This window comes from Giraffa tippelskirchi, chromosome 5 (genome assembly GCF_054371585.1).
Source record: "Giraffa tippelskirchi isolate mGirTip1 chromosome 5, T2T-mGirTip1v1.2.pri, whole genome shotgun sequence".
Taxonomy (NCBI): domain Eukaryota; kingdom Metazoa; phylum Chordata; class Mammalia; order Artiodactyla; family Giraffidae; genus Giraffa; species Giraffa tippelskirchi.
Window position 1 is genome coordinate 143,463,087 of NC_137279.1, and position 17,625 is coordinate 143,480,711.

General features: G+C 38.8%; 1 protein-coding gene across 5 annotated transcripts in view; it reads right to left on the bottom strand.

Moving 5' to 3' along the window:
* The window catches only part of AK5 (adenylate kinase 5), a 261,470-nt gene that overhangs the window by 162,931 nt on the left and 80,914 nt on the right, over positions 1-17,625 (bottom strand). The gene's annotated exons all lie outside the window — the stretch shown is intronic.

Sequence of the window (17,625 nt, forward strand, 5' to 3'; positions counted from 1 at the left end):
CATATGTAAAACGGAATCACTTTGCTGATTCATGACACCTGAAACATCGTAAATCAACTACAATTAAAGAATATTTTTTTGTGTTGTTTTAAAGAAAGCTATTACGATGAAGTGAAGCCTGAAAGCTCTAGGCTTGCGTTATGCCTGCTACCGCATTTTCCTTCCAGCCTCCAGGGCTGAAGTGTGGTGTCCTTAGCAGTTCCTTTTTTTCCTTCCTCTAGTTTTACTGAAATGTAATTGACATACAGCACTGTATAATGTTCTCACAGCAGTTCTTTTCACCACCCCAGTCCTGTTGGGGAAGACGCCAAATAGCAGCTATGCCTTGCAACCATCACGTGTCAGCTGGCCTCTCCAGTGCAGACCTTCTGAATAGTTTCCAACCCTCTTTACTCCGTGGGCTCAGTGGGAACCTTCAGGACACTGTCATTAATAATTATTAGTTCCTTGGAACCCTGCAAGCTGTTGACATGTTACAGAAACAGAAAACCCAAGTTTCCCACAGGGAACAGTCAAATATGTTTTAGACTCCTTTGAATTTTAAGGCCTGTGTGAAATGCATACTTTAAGCACTGACCCAGATCAGTTATTCATGAGTTTTAGCTTCTTCTTATATACAAGTTATAAACTGAAAAATGCCATAGAACAAAAGCATGGGGAGCAAACAGCAGTATCCTTCAAGTCTCTTCTCTCCCTTGCCCCTACATTTAATTTGTTTTCAAATTTCAACTTGGACATCTTGCCTATTCTTTTTTTTTTTGCCTATTCTTTAAAGATATGTCTGCATCAGTCCACATGCACTAGTCAGAGTTAAGGAAACCACTAATTAAATCATAAATTCAGGACACCCCTCTATTCTCACTTTTACTACATTTGCAGGTCTCCTGCTGCCCCCATGAAATGATTTGGACCACTAGAAACAAAGGAGCCTAAGTGGCCCTTTAAGAGTATGCGGAGTACAGGCCTCAGGAATCTCTGATGTTAATCTGTCAGGTTCATAAACCCAAAGGGCAAACAATCCTCCTGTCACCTGCTGTCAGCAGAGAAAGGAAGAAAGAAACTGGAAGCTTCTCCTTTTCAGGGATCTGTGATAATAATGGTGATTAATACACTCTGCAAACCACAGTGGGCAGATCTTCAGAGAAGATGCTGAAGATACCAACTGCATTCACTACAAGTGGGGCATTTATCCACAAGGGAGACAGTCTGAAGCTTCCTGCCAGCGCTCACCCGGAGCTAGGCATCTCTCCCATACATTGATCCCTTCCTGCTTAATCACTGGTCCTTTATATGCCGGATCACGCTAGACCCACCAAGGTCAAAAGGCACATGATATGCTTGCATCACAAGACCGTGGGACAATGATGCATTAGTGGTTGGGACTGGGGAGCAAGATTAAGAAACATGGTTTTTACAGAATGCAATGTGTTCTCTCTAGCACTTGCTGGGGTGAGATTTTGCCCAGATCACGCAAGACTGTGAAAGCATGCCCTCCCCATCTAGATGAGCAGGTGGAATAATAACCTGCCTCAAACACTGTTTATTGTATACTCTTTCCTGTTCAAACCTAAGGCAATTTCCTGTCCTAAGATATCTAAACCTCCCTTCAGTCTAGAGAGTCTAAGTACTTCAGACCCTTCGATGGAATCAACCCTAGTCTTTGTAACATCTACAGGTTCATTATCCACCCTGGAGAGCTTCCTCAGTATTGCATGCTTGTTCACATTTGCTTTCTTGATGACTTCTCCCCAGTTTTTCTTCATCAGTGCACTCTTGTTTTAATATATACCTTTAATTAATCAGACACCTCCTTCAAATGTTATTATACTGTTTCACGTGTACTGTAAGGCTCTTACAGTCGTATATTCCTACCTCTCTTCTTTTATGCTCATACACCTTTTACATTTTTTTACATTCTACAATTTACATTGTCATATATTTTACTTTTATATGTGCTATAAGCACAAAATACAGTCTATTGATTTTAATTAATTAATTAACTTATGGCCATACCACTTGGTCTATGGGATCTTAGTTCCCTAACCAGGGATTGAACCTGGGCCCTCATTAGTGAGAGTGTTGAGTTCTAACTTGACCACCAGAGAATCCCCTGATTTTACTTTGGACAGTTTTCAAGTAATTTAAAAAAAACGGTTTCCTTTAGCATTTCTTGAATTGTAGGTTTGCTGGTAATGAAAGGTATTTTCACTGAGTACAGAATTCTTTGATGACTTTTTATTTTCATTTCAGCACACTAAAGATGTAACTTCATTGTCTTCTTGCTTGCAAGTTTTCTGACAAGAAGTGTGCTGTGATTATATTTGCTCCTCTGTATACAATGTGTTTTTTTCTCTGACTTCCTTCAAGATTTTCTCTTTGTCTCTTGTTTGTGGCAGTTTGATTATTATATGTTCAGATGTTGTGTCTGTTTTTGTATTTATCCTGCTTGGTGTTCTCTGAGCTTCTTGAAACTGTGGCTTGGTGTCTGTAATTAAGTTTTGGAAATTTTTTTCTTCAATTTAAATTAAACTTAAATTGTTTTGCCCTATTCTCTTTCACCGCCCCTTCTGGGATTCAAATAACATGTATGTTAGATTATTTGCTATGCTCAGTTCTGTGGGTTTTTTGCTTGTTTTTCCCCTCTGTGTCTCACTTTGGGTAATTCCTACTGAACTACCTTGCAGATTTCCGATTCTTTCCTTGGCTGTGTTGAATAAAGTTGTTTCATAATTTTTAGAAAAAGAGCATAATAAAACAATATGATAAGTGTTATCAAGAAGGAGGTATTTACAAGTTGCTAGATAAACAAAGAGGAGGAAAATTTTTCATAGAGATTATGATATCCAGGTTAAATCTTGAAGAATGAGTAGGAATTATCCAGGGGTAAAAGGTGTGCACAGTAGCTTCTTTTACAAAAGCACAGAAGTATAAAACTGTATTCCCTACATAAGGGACCGCTAGTATTTCAGCAGAGTCAGAAAGGAACAAAGTAGAGTAGCCTCAAGTTCATGCTAAGGAGTCCTCACTTTATTCAAGAGGTAATAGAAAAACAGTGAAGGATTTTAAGCAGTTGAATAACATGATCTGATTATACATATCACCCGCGAAGCATGTGCTTATTGTCTGGAGGGACTGGGCAGGGAAAATGGAAGTCAGTGGGTTATTACAGAAATGCCAGTAAGAAGCAAAAGGGGTGAGGGGTTAAAGGATAGCTATAGCAGCAGGGATAAAAAGGAGGGGCCAACCCAAAGAGATACATAGGAATTAGAGATAACTTGGCCACTGACTAGAGGGTGGCCTAGGGTGATAAGGGCCTTCCTGGTGGTTTAGATGGTAAAGAATCTGCCTGCAATGCCAAAGACCTGGGTTTGATCCCTGGGGTGGGAAGACCCCCTGGAGAAGGGAATGGCTACCCATCCCAGTATTCTTGCCTGGAGAATTCCATGGACAGAGGAGCCTGGCAGGCTACAGTTCATGGGGTCACAAAGAGTCAGACACAACTGAGAGACTTTCACTTTCACTTTCACCTTAGGGTGATGAAGCTCCTTAGGAGATGGTATTAACAGTTTTTGAGGTAAGCATGTAGGGTAGAAGCAGGGCTGGGGAAGGGCAGAAATTGTAAATTCAGTCTTGGACAGACTGTGTTAAATTGTCCATGGAACATCCAAGTAGAGAGAACCCCAGTATCAAGGAGTCTTATATATGGTTTTGGAGCCTCCACAGAGTATGAGGAGAAGGGGGAGCATTAAGAGAGAAACCAAGAATGACAACACAAAGGCTGAGAGGAGAAAAAGCCTACAAAACATGAGGAGAGGACATTTTTCATACTTCTGGGGCAAGAGATTGTCACATTACTTTGAACTCAGCTAGAGTGATATAATTGTTTATTTCAGCTTTACTACAAGTAATGCTAGTTAATGGTATCATTTAATGAATATGGGACTTCTGTTTATTTCTCACTTTATCCAAATCCCTTTGTACATTGGCTGACATGGTGCAACCTTTCTAGGTAAACAAAACACCAAACAGCCAATGACTTTTTTTGGAAAATCAAAGAGAAAAAAAAAATCAAAGAGAAGATTCATAGGAATATCTATACACACCACTGATCAGGCCTGTAATAATTTTTAAAAAGTGAGATGAGTTTTTTTTCCTGAGAGCACTGAAGTTTTCACTTTTTAGCTTGGTTTTACATTGGCTGTAGACAGGGCAGGCTCCTTTGCCCCAGTCACTTGGAAGTGAGTATCCTCAAAGCCTGCCTGAAACTACTTGCCCTCCTTCTTGATTTGTACTGAGTGTGAGGAGAGAAGCATGGAGCCTGAACCATGTGGCTGCGGACTCTAAATCAAATTATTGTCATGCTCCCTAATTATTGTTTTGTCTGGAGTCTCAAGTGACACAAACCAGTGGTGCCTTCTTTGAGTTTTCAGGCAGCACCAAAAGTCAGAGGCTGTGGTGAATGACTTTTACTGATATTTGTTTTCATAAAACACTGAGAAATATTAAAAACTTAAACGTTAGATGTTATACACATCTCTAATAACTAAAGTACCTAGCTATTGGTCATTTACAATACATTGCATCCGTATTCTTTCACTTGAGCATAACAGCAACCTAGTGAAATAGATATTAACATGATTTGTTCATTTTCAAAGATGAGTAAACAAAGATTCAGAAACTAAGTCGTTAGGTCACACATACAGCAAGTGTCAGGCTTTCCAGGTGGCGCTAATGGTAAAGAACCCGTCTGCCAGTGCAGGAGATGAGGGTTTGATCCCTGGGTTGGAAAGATCCTCTGGAGAAGGGCATGGCAACCCACTCCAGTATTCTTGCCTGGAGAATCACACTGATAGAGGGACCTGGCAGGCTACAGTCCATAGGGTTGCAAAGAGTCAGACATGACTGAAGTGACTTAGCATGCATGCACACATAGCAAGTGTCAGGAATGAGAATCAGTCCTAGGCTTCCAGATTCCAAAGCATGATCCTTTCTTAAATGACGTGATCTCTTGTATGGAACCAGCACTTTGAACGTGTTTGATTACTGTAGACTCTCTGAATGGTGCATTCTATTACATGGGCATAGGGAAAAAGTGGCTAATGCAGTATTAACATGATTCAATAGGATCCAGCTTTCCAGACCTATAGATTACTTACGGCACCATATTCCCCAGACAGGGACCTAGGGAGCACAGCACCAACCTGGAAGAACACCTGAAAATTCAGTGCGTCAAAATATTTGTGACTTACAAAGATTGTGAAACAACAATAGCAACAACATCTTTTTTCATATTGAACAAAACACGAGGAGAATTTAGGTAGGATACAGAGCATCAGTGGATATGAGTTTGAGCAAACCCCGGGAGATAGTGAAGGACAGAGGAGCCTGGTGTGCTGCAGTCCATGGGGTCACAAAGAGTTGGACACGACATAGAGACTCAACAACAACAGAGCGTCAATGCTCTAGAGAAGTCTAGCCCTAAGACTGTTGATTCTCATTTCCACTTGGTCCAGTATTATTTCTTTCTAGATAGATTTCCAGCAAGCAAGCTGTCTTCTCCTTTTTCTGCATTTATGACTGACACTAGGTGACCAAGACACTCTTTCTGATAAAGCTCAAATTGTTCACCTGTCTCAGTGCAGCATCTCGGTGGGCTACTAATCAAGTTTTGCATGCCAGACAAAATATTCCAGCATTCCTGCTTTAGGCCAATGGTCTGAACTGCCTTGCATTACACCAAAGCACTGTTGAGAGGGTAACAGGCAGGAAGGCCAGGTTCTCCAAACAGAGGAAACAGGCTGCAAGTATCAGACATTTTTTTATCTCTTTCTTGAGCGGCAGGAGGAAACAAACTAGTGTTATATTTTTCCCCTTCTCTAAACAAATTTAAAAAGAGGTTTCTCTTAAAATTCTGTGTTGCCATAACGACCCCTGGTTCCACCTGAACTTAACTTTTCTCAAACCTTGAGCTAACCAATACGTTTTTCTTATGGAAATGTTTGTCTTAAGCTATGTTACTGTACTATGCATTTACCCTAGACTCTGTCTTCAAGTTGGTTCTGCCTAGATGCTCAGAACTAACTTGACAAACCAGTATGTTAAACTCATACATTGTTCTCCTAATCTATGTTAATGAAACTATATATTTGTATGGAAATCTGCCTTTCTTCATGATTCATGTCAATCGTTTTATGGCCCAGGATGACTCACCTAGTGCCAAGGTTATCTCAAAATGCATGTTGTGGGTGAGGGGCCTGGTGCCATTCTCTGAGTTTTGAGACATTTCCTTTCTTTAATTAGCAGACTGCTAGTAGTGCCTGGAAACTCCCATGGACGGAGGAGCCTGGTAGGCTGCAGTCCATGGGGTCGCGAAGAGTTGGACACGACTGAGCTACTTCACTTTCACTTTTCACTTTCATGCATTGGAGAAGGAAATGGCAACCCACTCCAGTGTTCTTGCCTGGAGAGTCCCAGGGACGGCGGAGCCTGATGGGCTGCCGTTTATGGGCTTGCACAGAGTCAGGCACGACTGAAGCCAACTTAGCTGCAGCAGCAGCAGTAGCAGCTATATAACATCTCGCTAAAGACTAGCAGGGGGGCACTCTTTCTGCCCACTTCTGATGTCTATGTCAGAAGCTGAATTGAAAGGTAACAGAGAACTTTAACCCTAAAGGAAATTCTTATATGGAAGATTTCATGATAACTACTTGGAGAATTAATTGGTCATTTTACTATCAAGCGAGCTAAAAGAGAAAGGATAAAAATACCTAAGGGCATTTTGTTTGGCTAAGAAAACAAAACTGAAAACTGTTCAAGGACAAGTTTCCCACAGTTTTCTAGAGTGGTTTGGATTTTAAAAGATATGAGCATACCCATTCTGAATTATTATGAGATAGTGCTAAGAATGGTTGGCAAATGAGGCTAAAACTAAATTCTATATTTTTAGCACATACTTTGATAAAGAAACTGAGATAGCAATCTAATTTCACATAACTATTTACAGACTCAAGTGAGAATTAGTTCAGTTGAAAAATGATATTGTTCTAAATGGAAATCTCAGAAATGACACACTTAACCAATATATATATTTTCATGGACTGAGAGACATACACACAGATTATTGGGCAATTTTTGATGATACAATAATATCTGAAGACAGACTTTTCTGATATACTGATTACAGTGTAATATTTAAAATTTAGAAGTTAATTCTAAAATAAAGAATTTACTTGCATTATCAAAAGCATTTATAATTTACTTCAAGGAGTACACAAATAAATTTTGAATAATGATCTGGCAATTAGGTGACTATTCATTAAGAATGTCTATTCAATCATATATTTATTTTATTCAGTCTTTAACTCAACAAATATTACTGTATCACTATCTGGTAGTCATATATGGTAGGTGTTCGGATTATAATAAAGGATAAGAGAACCTTTCTCCTCGAGGAATTTACAGTTAAAGAACTGAGAAGACAAATTCTCTATTGAATGAAAGGATATACCAAATGATAGCTAAGATTTTTTTTTTCATTTTTAAGCCTATGTATGCATATGTATGCATGCTCAGTTGTGTCTGACTCTTTGGGACCACATGAACTGTAGCCCATCAGGCTCTTCTGTCCATGGAATTTTCCAGGCAAGAATACTGCAGTAGGTATTCCTACTGCCATTTTCTACTCCAGGGGACCTTCCTGACCCAGGGGCTAAACTGACTTCTCCTGTGTCTCCTGAACTGGCAAGCAGATTCTTTACCACTGTGCCACCTGGGAAGCTCTTTAAACTTATGCCTCAACTATATTTTTTTTAAAAAATGATAGTGTCCAATGCTGGCAAGAGCCCTGAGGTGGGAACTCTCTGTAAACAGCTGGTGGGAATATAAATTATTACTAGTTTATACTAGAATATTTTTGCAAAAAGCAGCAAGAATTAACACAAAACAAAAAACAAAACAGAACCCTCCCCCCAGAAATTTCACTTCTTGTAAACAATCCTGAAAAAATAGTTAATAGTGTGGAGATGGATAAACAAAAGTAAAAAACTTGGAAAGCTAAACATCAACGAACAAAAAAAAGGCTAAGCAAATTAGATGGATCCCTAAAATAGAATATAAAGCGGCCCATATTTGTGTTTATGTAGCAATTTTAACTGATAAGTGTTCAAGCTAAAATTCTAAGAAAAAAGCATTTAATTACATAAAAGATGCTTCCATCTTATATGAACACACACTATGTTTAGTTATTTATATTTTACTTACAAGAATGTCAAAATGTTGGGAATTGTGGCTTAAGATTTTTGCCTAAGGCATTCAGGTGGTAAGAAGACTTCCCAAAGTCCCTTTTACGCAATGCTACTTTTTGCGTGAACAAATCAAAGTCCTTATATATCCAAAGGGATTTGGTAGTTTTTTTTTAACTTTTTATTTTATATTGAATTCTAGTTGATTAACAAGGTTGTTTTAGTTTCAGGTGTACAACAAAGTGATTCAGTGATACTTATACATGTATCTATTCTCTTTCAAATTCTTTTCCCATTTAGGTTGTTAAGTAACATTGAACAGAGTTCCCTGTGCTGTACAGTAGGTCCTTGATGGTTATCCATTTTCAATATAGCAGTGTGTCCATGTCAATCCCAAACTCCCTAACTATCCCTCCCTCTCTGGTAACCATAAGTTCATTCTCTAAGTCTGTGGGTCTATTTCTGTTTTGTAAATAAGTGGTAGATATTAATACTTTTTCTTGATCAAAACAAAAGAGAACAAGGTTCAGAAACTAATTCTAAAACATGGCATTTTGACCTTGTAAGTTAAATGTATTAAAAATGATTGAGTCAGAATCTGTTTCAGAATATTAAATGTAGAAATTTAATCACAAGCCTGGTTTTGTTAAGAATTCTCCTTTTTCTAATTCCCTGGAGTGCTGAAATTTATTTATTTATTTTTTTCCCATGAAAAGATGGGGGAAAAGGTGTATAGGTCTCTGGACATTTAAATTTTGGTGTTTGTACTCATAAAAGAAATGTGATTATGATTGGGTTAAGTCTCCATATTTTCATGCTTATTACTGTGAAAGAGGAAATGGCAGGCATTTCTCTCTGTATAGTGTAATTTTTGTTCCTAGAATTTTTAAAAACACTTTTCTAAAATTCACTGTAAAATTTCACAGGAAACATTAAAAAAAAAAAAAAAACACCCAGAAGTATTATTCAAGGTCTGGTAAGTAGCAGTGACTAAAAATGAATGAAGGGAATGGGTTACAATTTGTGATTTATCAAAGATAAGCTAGTCAAGGTCCGTCTAGTCAAGTCTATGGTTTTTCCAGTAGTCATGTATGGATGTTGGACTCTAGAGAGTTGGACTCTAGAGAAAGCTGAGCACCGAAGAATTGATGCTTTTGAACTGTGGTGTTGGAGAAGACTCTTGAGAGTCCCTTAGACAGTAAGGAGATCCAACCAGTCCATCCTAAAGGAAATCAGTCCTGAATATTCACTGGAAGGACTGATGCTGAAGCTGAAACTCCAATACTTTGGCCACTTGATGAGAAGAACTGACTCATTTGAAAAGACCTTGATGCTGGGAAAGATTGAAGGTAGGAGGAGAAGGGGATGACAGGGGATGAGATGGTTGGATGGCATCACTGACTCAATGAACATGAGTATGAGTAAACTCTGGGAGTTGGTGATGGACAGGGAAGCCTGGCATGCTGCAGTCCATGGGGTCGCAAAGAGTCAGACACAACTGAGTGACTGAACTGAACTGAACTGAAAAGGCTGAATTAGTAAGGATTAGTAATAATAACAACAAACAAAAATCACAAGCAGATCAAAAGTTCCAAACGTTCGGATGAGTGCATGCTCTTAGGGAAGAGGGCAGGTCTCCCCTCCTAGGTTATTTCTCAGAAGGTCAAGGAGCCTGGGCAGAACTAGTTAAATCAAGGAATTCTGTCACTTCAATCCCTCTTCCTTCTCCCAGGATGGATATTTCCAAAGAGTGTTAATAGGCGTCAGAATTAATAACTAAAAATTGTCTTTCCTTTGCCTCTATTATTCTCTAGTTGCACACTAAGTATGGAGTTGTGAAATAATGGAGACTTTAATATATCAAAAGTTTATTAAATGTTAGGTTCCTAACATTAAAAGTCTCCCAAATGTTAAGTCTCCCTAATAATACTGTGAAGTAGGAGTTATTACTTCTATTTTATGGAGAAGCAAACTGACCACAATGGAAGGTAAGCTGCTCCAATACCCTGTGGGTGGTAAATGACAGAGCTCCATTAGAGCACAGAACTCCCTGACTTGAGGAGTTCTTTGCAACCAACATTCAAGTAGATTCTCAAATGCCTGAGGGTAGGCAACAGTGAGAATAAAACAAACCAGACCAGGGGACTCCAGCCAGAAAAGGTCTTATTAGCAGACTTGAAAGTATCATTGAATAGACCTCCAAATTTGTTGCTTCCATGGCCTCCTATGCAGCCTCCTTTCCAAACAGCACCTCCATGGCTATAAAATATTCTTTGCATCTGCAGATGTCTAGTCTTCAAGGAAAATTTTAAGGTTTAGCCCCTGCTCCCTCTTGCCTATCTAGACAGACAAGCTAGCCAGCTTCTAGACTGTTCTTTTAAGTAATCCACACAAATATGTTCTTGGGAGGCTGTAAGTAATGCCAAGAAGGGCTCCTGGTCATGTAAGAGCTACAGTTAGGAATAAAAGCACATTGTCGTGAATTAGAGCTGAAGCAGAGATCTGACTGCAAGCTGCTGTTGCTGCTGCTAATTTGCTTCAGTCGTGTCCGACTCTGTGCGACCCCATGGATAGCAGCCCACCAGGCTCCTCTGTCCATTGCATTCTCCAAGCAAGAATACTGGAGTGGGTTGCCATTTCCTTCTCCATCTGACTGCAAGAGAGAAGCCTTATTATTCAGTTCAGTGGATTAACTGTGTGAGTACATGTGAATGGAAACAGAGTGTGGGTAGTTGTAGTCTCCATGTGCTCACATCCTCTCTTGTTCAGCATGGGATGGAGTTAGCAGGTAATGAAAAGGACATCCAGACAGAGACGGATAATTCCAAAAAAAAAAAAAAAAGACTAAAAAAAGTGGAAGTGGGAAAAAGCTATACCTTAGAAAGGAGTAGAACAAAGCATGGAGTCATTGTTAACTTCAGGATAGTAACAGCCAGCCAGAGGACCCCACAGGTACTAGAATGATTGTGAAGGCACTGGGAATCAGTGCCCAGTTGGGAGAGAAGGTCCTGATCCTGGATCCCAGGCTATTGGCCCTGCACTGTGAGGTAAGCTTGCTTGACGGGCCAGGGCTGGAGGTTGACAGCTCACTTCTTGTGCAAGGTGAGATGAAATACTCCTTTCCTTCCACTCACTGTGGCTTTCCCGAAGCACTAAATGAGAGGATAACCAAGAGGAGGAATGCTATTCAGTGTTTCTATTGCATTCCATATCTGTGAAAGAATTTCAGTCTACATGGGTTATAAAATGGAAAATCTCCTGCATGTGCCCTTAGGAAGACAAAACTTAAGGACTGAAAGATCTATTTCCCATAAATGCCTGATTTATAGCAAACTGATAATATTGGAATTTTCTTTAATGTAGGGAGTTGGTCAGAGGTTGCCTCATATTGACCCTTGGGAAGTTTTACTTATGCTTTCCAGATGCATGAACAAGAAATGACCCAGGTTGGGTTAGTCTCACAAAATAAGTAGCATTGAACTTTGTGTGACTGGACTGGTTTTGTCTGCTGGGGAAATTTTCAAAGCTGGTCTCGGTTTGGTTTTGATTTTAAGTCTCTAACTGAACTTTCCCCTCTTAACATTTCCTACTCATAAATACTGTGTACCCCAAACCTTCAACAGACTCGCCTGTATTCCTCTGCTATTCCCGAATGAGCTCATCTTTTTTAAACAATTTTTGTGCTTGCCTCATTTTACCCATCTATTTAGGTCGATATGTCCTGTCTGATGATCTTGCTCCATCTTTGAAGTTTTTAAACCCCATTCACTAAGACAGAGTGGATTATTCAGTTATCACACATGGAGTTGAAAAGTAAATCGTAATCCAAATTCCCCCCAGTCTGTTTGCAATTTCTTTTACTTGGTGTAAAGGTTTACTTTTGAGAAAGCCTGTAAGGTACGAGGCTGCCTGCGAGCTCCTGAGAGATACAATGTGGGAAATGGTTTGTTAGAGGCCGAAAAGAAGAAGTTGATTCCTTTCAGTTTTGAGATTTGGGGCTTAACCACTTTTCAGTGACTTTTGGAAAAAAAAGTGTCAGGCAGCCAAGTCCACTGCTGGAATTCTCCTCAGGCCTGCAGGTGAAATATGAAAACAAAAGCTGTGCACATGTTGCCTGGGACAAGTGTGAGCCAGTGAGAGGCAGCAGGGCATGCCAGAGCCCTGCAGAAGTCCTCTGCCTTGTTTCTGGTCCCAGACTCCTGTCACTTCAGCCTCAGCCTACAAAGGCAGAAACATGCTTTTGAGAAAAGTTTCCCCCAATAGCACTGGATGTTGTTTTGGGAAGAGAAGTAATATTGGGAAACGATGTGGCTTTCTCAAAGCTGATGTATTTGCTAAGTCACAGCAATAGTAAGTGCCATATTGGAAATGGCGCCCACTGGCTTTAAACTTGTTTTTTGGAAGAGCATGGCTGTACTCTCAACTCCAAAACTTGTCTATGTTCCTTGAATAACTTATAATGAATTTATCTTGAATGCTTCTGTCAAAATGTTTCTTGAAACTACTAAATGTTTACTACCTTTTAAAAGTAATAATTACCTCTGTTCAGTTCAGTTCAGTCGCTCAGTTGTGTCTGACTCTTTGCGACCCCATGGACTGCGGCACACCAGGCCTTCCTGTTCATCACCAACTCCTAGAGTTTACTCAAACTCATGTCCATTGAGTCGGTGATGTCATCCAACCATCTCATCCTCTGTCGTCCCCTTCTCCTGCCTGCAATCATTCTCAGCATCAGGGTCTTTTCCAGTGAGTCAGTTCTTCACATCAGGTGGCCAAAGTATTGGAGTTTCAGCTTCAGCATCAGTCTTTCCAGTGAATATTCAGGACTGATTTCCTCTAGAATAGACTGGTTGGATCTCCTTGCTGTCCAAGGGACTCTCAAGAGTCTTCTCCAACACCACAGTTCGAAAGCATCGATTCTTCGGTGCTCAGCCTTCTTTATAGTCCAACTCTCACATCCATCCATGACTACTGGAAAAACCATGGCTTTGACTAGACAGATCTTTGTCAGCAAAGTAATGTCTCTGCTTTTTAATAAACACTATTTCCTTGTAATGCAAGTAATTCTAATACTATAGGTTCTTATTTGCATTTACCATTTTCATATACTGTATATTATACTCAATACAAAAGGCAGTACGGCCCCACTTTGTTATCAAATATATATGTGGAGAAGGCCAAAATTAATACATCTCTAATATTATTGACACAGGAGATAGATTTTATGTGTGATAACAGGCTAAGATGACAACAGAAGACTATATTAACTTGAATAATATGGGAGAGCCTACAACACTACAGAAGACATCTATGTGTTACCTTTTTGAAGACGAAAATTAGAGAAAATAATAGTGGTGTCTGTTTTCATTGAAAAAGCCATTTGCTAACATAACACTTCCTTAGAAATTCAGACTGCTATTTGTGTTTTAAAAGCTCTTGCTAAATGAATATTCTTTTGAGTAAATTTGTGTACTGGAGAGAGAATAGCTTTGGAATTAGATAGATCTTGGTTTAAAATCTGTATCTGTATCATGTGCTGATTTATTTAAGAAAAATTATTTAATCCTTCTGAGGCTCAGTTTTCTCATCTGTAAGATAGATAACAAAACTTCCTTTGAATAAGGATGAAAATGAGCACTATTTCAATGAACCAAGAATTTGGTAGTCTGGTACAAACTGCAAATACTGTAGATTGATTAAGGAGTGATACTTAACCACTTTGATAGTTAAATGGAGCTTGATTATTGAATTAAGATTATATATATCATTAGAGATGTATATTTAACTATTAAATTATTATCACATTACTCAATCCAAAGAAAAAAGACCCTCTCTAATATACCTTGCAAGTTCTCTTGAAAATAATAAAATTTGGAACCAAAGGCCAAAAGAGAAACTGCAGAGTCTCAGCCTTTCTGAAGTTGATGCTTCTACTCACAGACAGATCTATGACATTTAACAATAATGGATACAGGCTAATATGCACTCATTGTCATTATTCAAGAAATTAAAAAAAGCACTAAGTTTTCCACTTAGAAAATATATAAGCCAAAGGTTAATTTTAAATCACTGAATGATTTACCAGCATTTTAGCCCAGTGACAATCTTTTGTCATTATGGCTTGACCTTACTGGAGAGAGAGATTTTAAATTGAAAATTGTCTGCAAGTTAAAACCACATGTTCCTGATAATTTAACTCTAAACCATATGATTTATGTTCACAATTTATCCAAAGCAGGGGGCCAAAAACAAAGCAGCTGACAACAGATAATTTGATACCATCCTTTTTGGTACTCACAGTGAAAATAAAACTTTGCAGTCATTATCCCTGGGGTAGAGGTAGAAGGGAGTGATAGAAAGAGCATTGGCTTTGCATCTAGGCCAACGCAGAAGGATATCTGGCTCTGCCACTCACTTGCTATATGGACTCGGGTAAATTCCTTAATCTACAGTATTACAGTCTTATCCACATTACGGTTAAAGATTGTTAAACAGATGAGAGATTATGATGACAACTATTAAATAAAAGAAAAATAGCAAAAGTATCTTCCAATTATGGAGGGCTTACAACATGCTGGGTACTGGACCAAATATTTTACATATCTTTAAACTGTACAGAAGTTCTCTGGAGGTGCTGAGCCTTGTTCATATATGAACACATGGAGACTTAAGGAGGCTAAGTAGGATCTTAACCTATCTGACTCCAAAACTTGGTTATTATGTCTCCTTCCAAAGGTATATAAAAGACAGTACTGGTACAGAAAGTCTCTGACATCCTTGATAAATGGTAGCTATGATGATAATGGGGGCTTCCCTGGTAGTTCAGCTGGTAAAGAATCTGCCTGCGATGCTGGAGACCCCGGTTTGATTTCTGGGTCAGGAAGATCCCCTGGAGAAGGGATAGGCTACCCCCTCCAGTTGAGCAAGCTCTGGGAGTTGGTGATGAACAGAGAAGCCTGGCATGCTACAGTCCATGGGGTCACAAAGTGTTGGACACAACTAAGCAAATGAACTGAATTGATGCAATAAAAATGTACTACAAAAAGGATAAAAGAAACATCTTGTAAAACCATCACCTAGTGGCAAGTAAAGTTACGATTTTGCTATATTTCCTCCAAGATTAAAAAAGTATGTTACAAGATAAAATTGGCACATTTGTATGGCACTAAAAGTCTTTGAAAACATCACTCAAGGTTTATAAGCATTTCATTGTTTGAATGTACCACTACTGAACAGTTCTCTTATTGTTAGAGTTTATTTCCTTTTTTTTGTTCTTGTAAATTTATCAATTCATTCAACAAATGTTTATGGAACACCTCCCATGTACCACTTTTCTCAGTTTAGTTCAGTTCAGTCACTCAGTTGTGTCCGACTCTTTGTGATCCCATGGACTACAGCACACGAGGCCTCCCTGTTCATTACCAACTCTTGGAATTTACTCAAGCTCATGTCCACTGAGTAGGTGATGCCATCCAACCATCTCATCTTCTGTTGTCCCCTTCTCCTCCCACCTTCAATCTTTCCCAGCATCAGGGTCTTCTCAAATGAGTCAGTTCTTCTCATCAGGTAGCCAAAGCATTGGCGTTTCAGCTTCAGCATCAGTCCTTCCAATGAACACCCAGGACTGATCTCTTTTAGGATGGACTGGTTGGATGTCCTTGTTGTCCAAGGGACTCTCAAGAGTGTTCTCCAACACCACAGTTCAAAAGCATCAATTCTTCGGCACTCAGCTTTCTTTATAGTCCAACTCTCATACATGACCATTATTCTAGGCATTATGATATAGCAATGGATAAAATACACAAAAAATTCCTGCCTTCACTGCACTTAACTATCTAATAGGGAGGGGCAGACAATGAGTAAAATAAATAGTATATTAGAAGGTAATAAATGCTTTGGAGAAATAAAATAAAGGAGGTAAAGGGGATAGAGAGCATAGGTGAAAGTATGTTTCAATTTTTAATAATGGGTCAAGTAAATCTCAAAGAAAAGGTAACATCTAAACAGAGACTTGAAGGGAGTAAGAAGAAAGCCAAGTGGCTATCAAGCAAGAGCATCCTAGGAATAGAGGATGGCAAAAGCATGGTGGGAAACTGTGTCTGCACCATGCTGAGAACAGGAGGGAAGACAGTCAGTGAAGTGAACAAGCAAAGAGGAAAGGAGATACGAGGTTAGAGCAGTAACAGGACACCACAGTAGACACAGGGCCACTGTTAAAGGCCCTATGCTGTTAAAACATTTAAACAAGGGAGTGACATAATCTAATTAGCTTTCAAAAATATTTCCTTGGGCTGTTATGTGACTAGTCTTCAGGGGACACAGTTGAAGCAAGGAGATCAGTTAGGAGATTATTACAATAATCCAAGAGAGAGAAATTGTGTAGCCTGGACTAGGGTGGTAGTGATGGAGGACTTGAGAAACAGTAGGTTTTGATATATTTTGAATGAAGGGCCAATAGGATTTGGGACAGACTGGATGTAGGGTATGAGATGGAGAGGAGTCAAAGATTATTAGATTTTTAGCTTAAGTTACTATTGGACAGAGGTGCTATTCAAATGAAAAGAAGACAAATAGAGTAGGGTTGGCGGATGTTTGTGGTGGGAGATCAGGAGACAGGTCAGTCAGTACAGTAAAGTCTGAGATGCATATTAGACACCCAAATGGAAAAGACATCAAGTAGACGTTTGGATATGAGAGTCCAGAGTTCAAGGAAGAAGTTGAACTTGGAGATATAATTTGGAAGTCAGAATTTATAGACATGAGGGTGGATGAAATCACTAAGCAAGTGAATATATCTTTGACAAATATTCTTCTTCATAAACACTTATCCTTATCTATGGTCATTTCATCAGAACAGATTTCTAGGAGTGAAATTATTAAGTCAAAAGGCATGTCATTGCCAAGGCTCTTGATATATATGCCAAATTATTTTTCAAAGTGGCAACAATGTAAATTACCAGCCAACAGTAAATATTATACTTTAAATAATCTTTTTTAATTTGACACATATAAAAATAGAGTCTTACAGAAAACAAATTTATGGTTACCAAAGGGGAAAGGTGGAGTTGGTAAATTAAGAATTTGGTGCTAGCAGATACACATTGCTATATACAAAATAGACAAATAACAAAGTTCTACTGTACAGCACAGGGAACTATACTCAATATCTTGCAGTAAATTATATAAAGAAGAATATATGTGTGTATATATCTATATATGACTGAATCATTTTGTTGTACACTAGAAAGTAATACAACACTCTAAGTCAACTATACTTCAATAAAATGAATTAAAAATAGTCTTATTTTTTATTTTTCTTATGACTAGTGAAGTAAAAACTTTTACAATGTGTTTGTTGATCATTTCTTCTGTGCATTGGCTAATA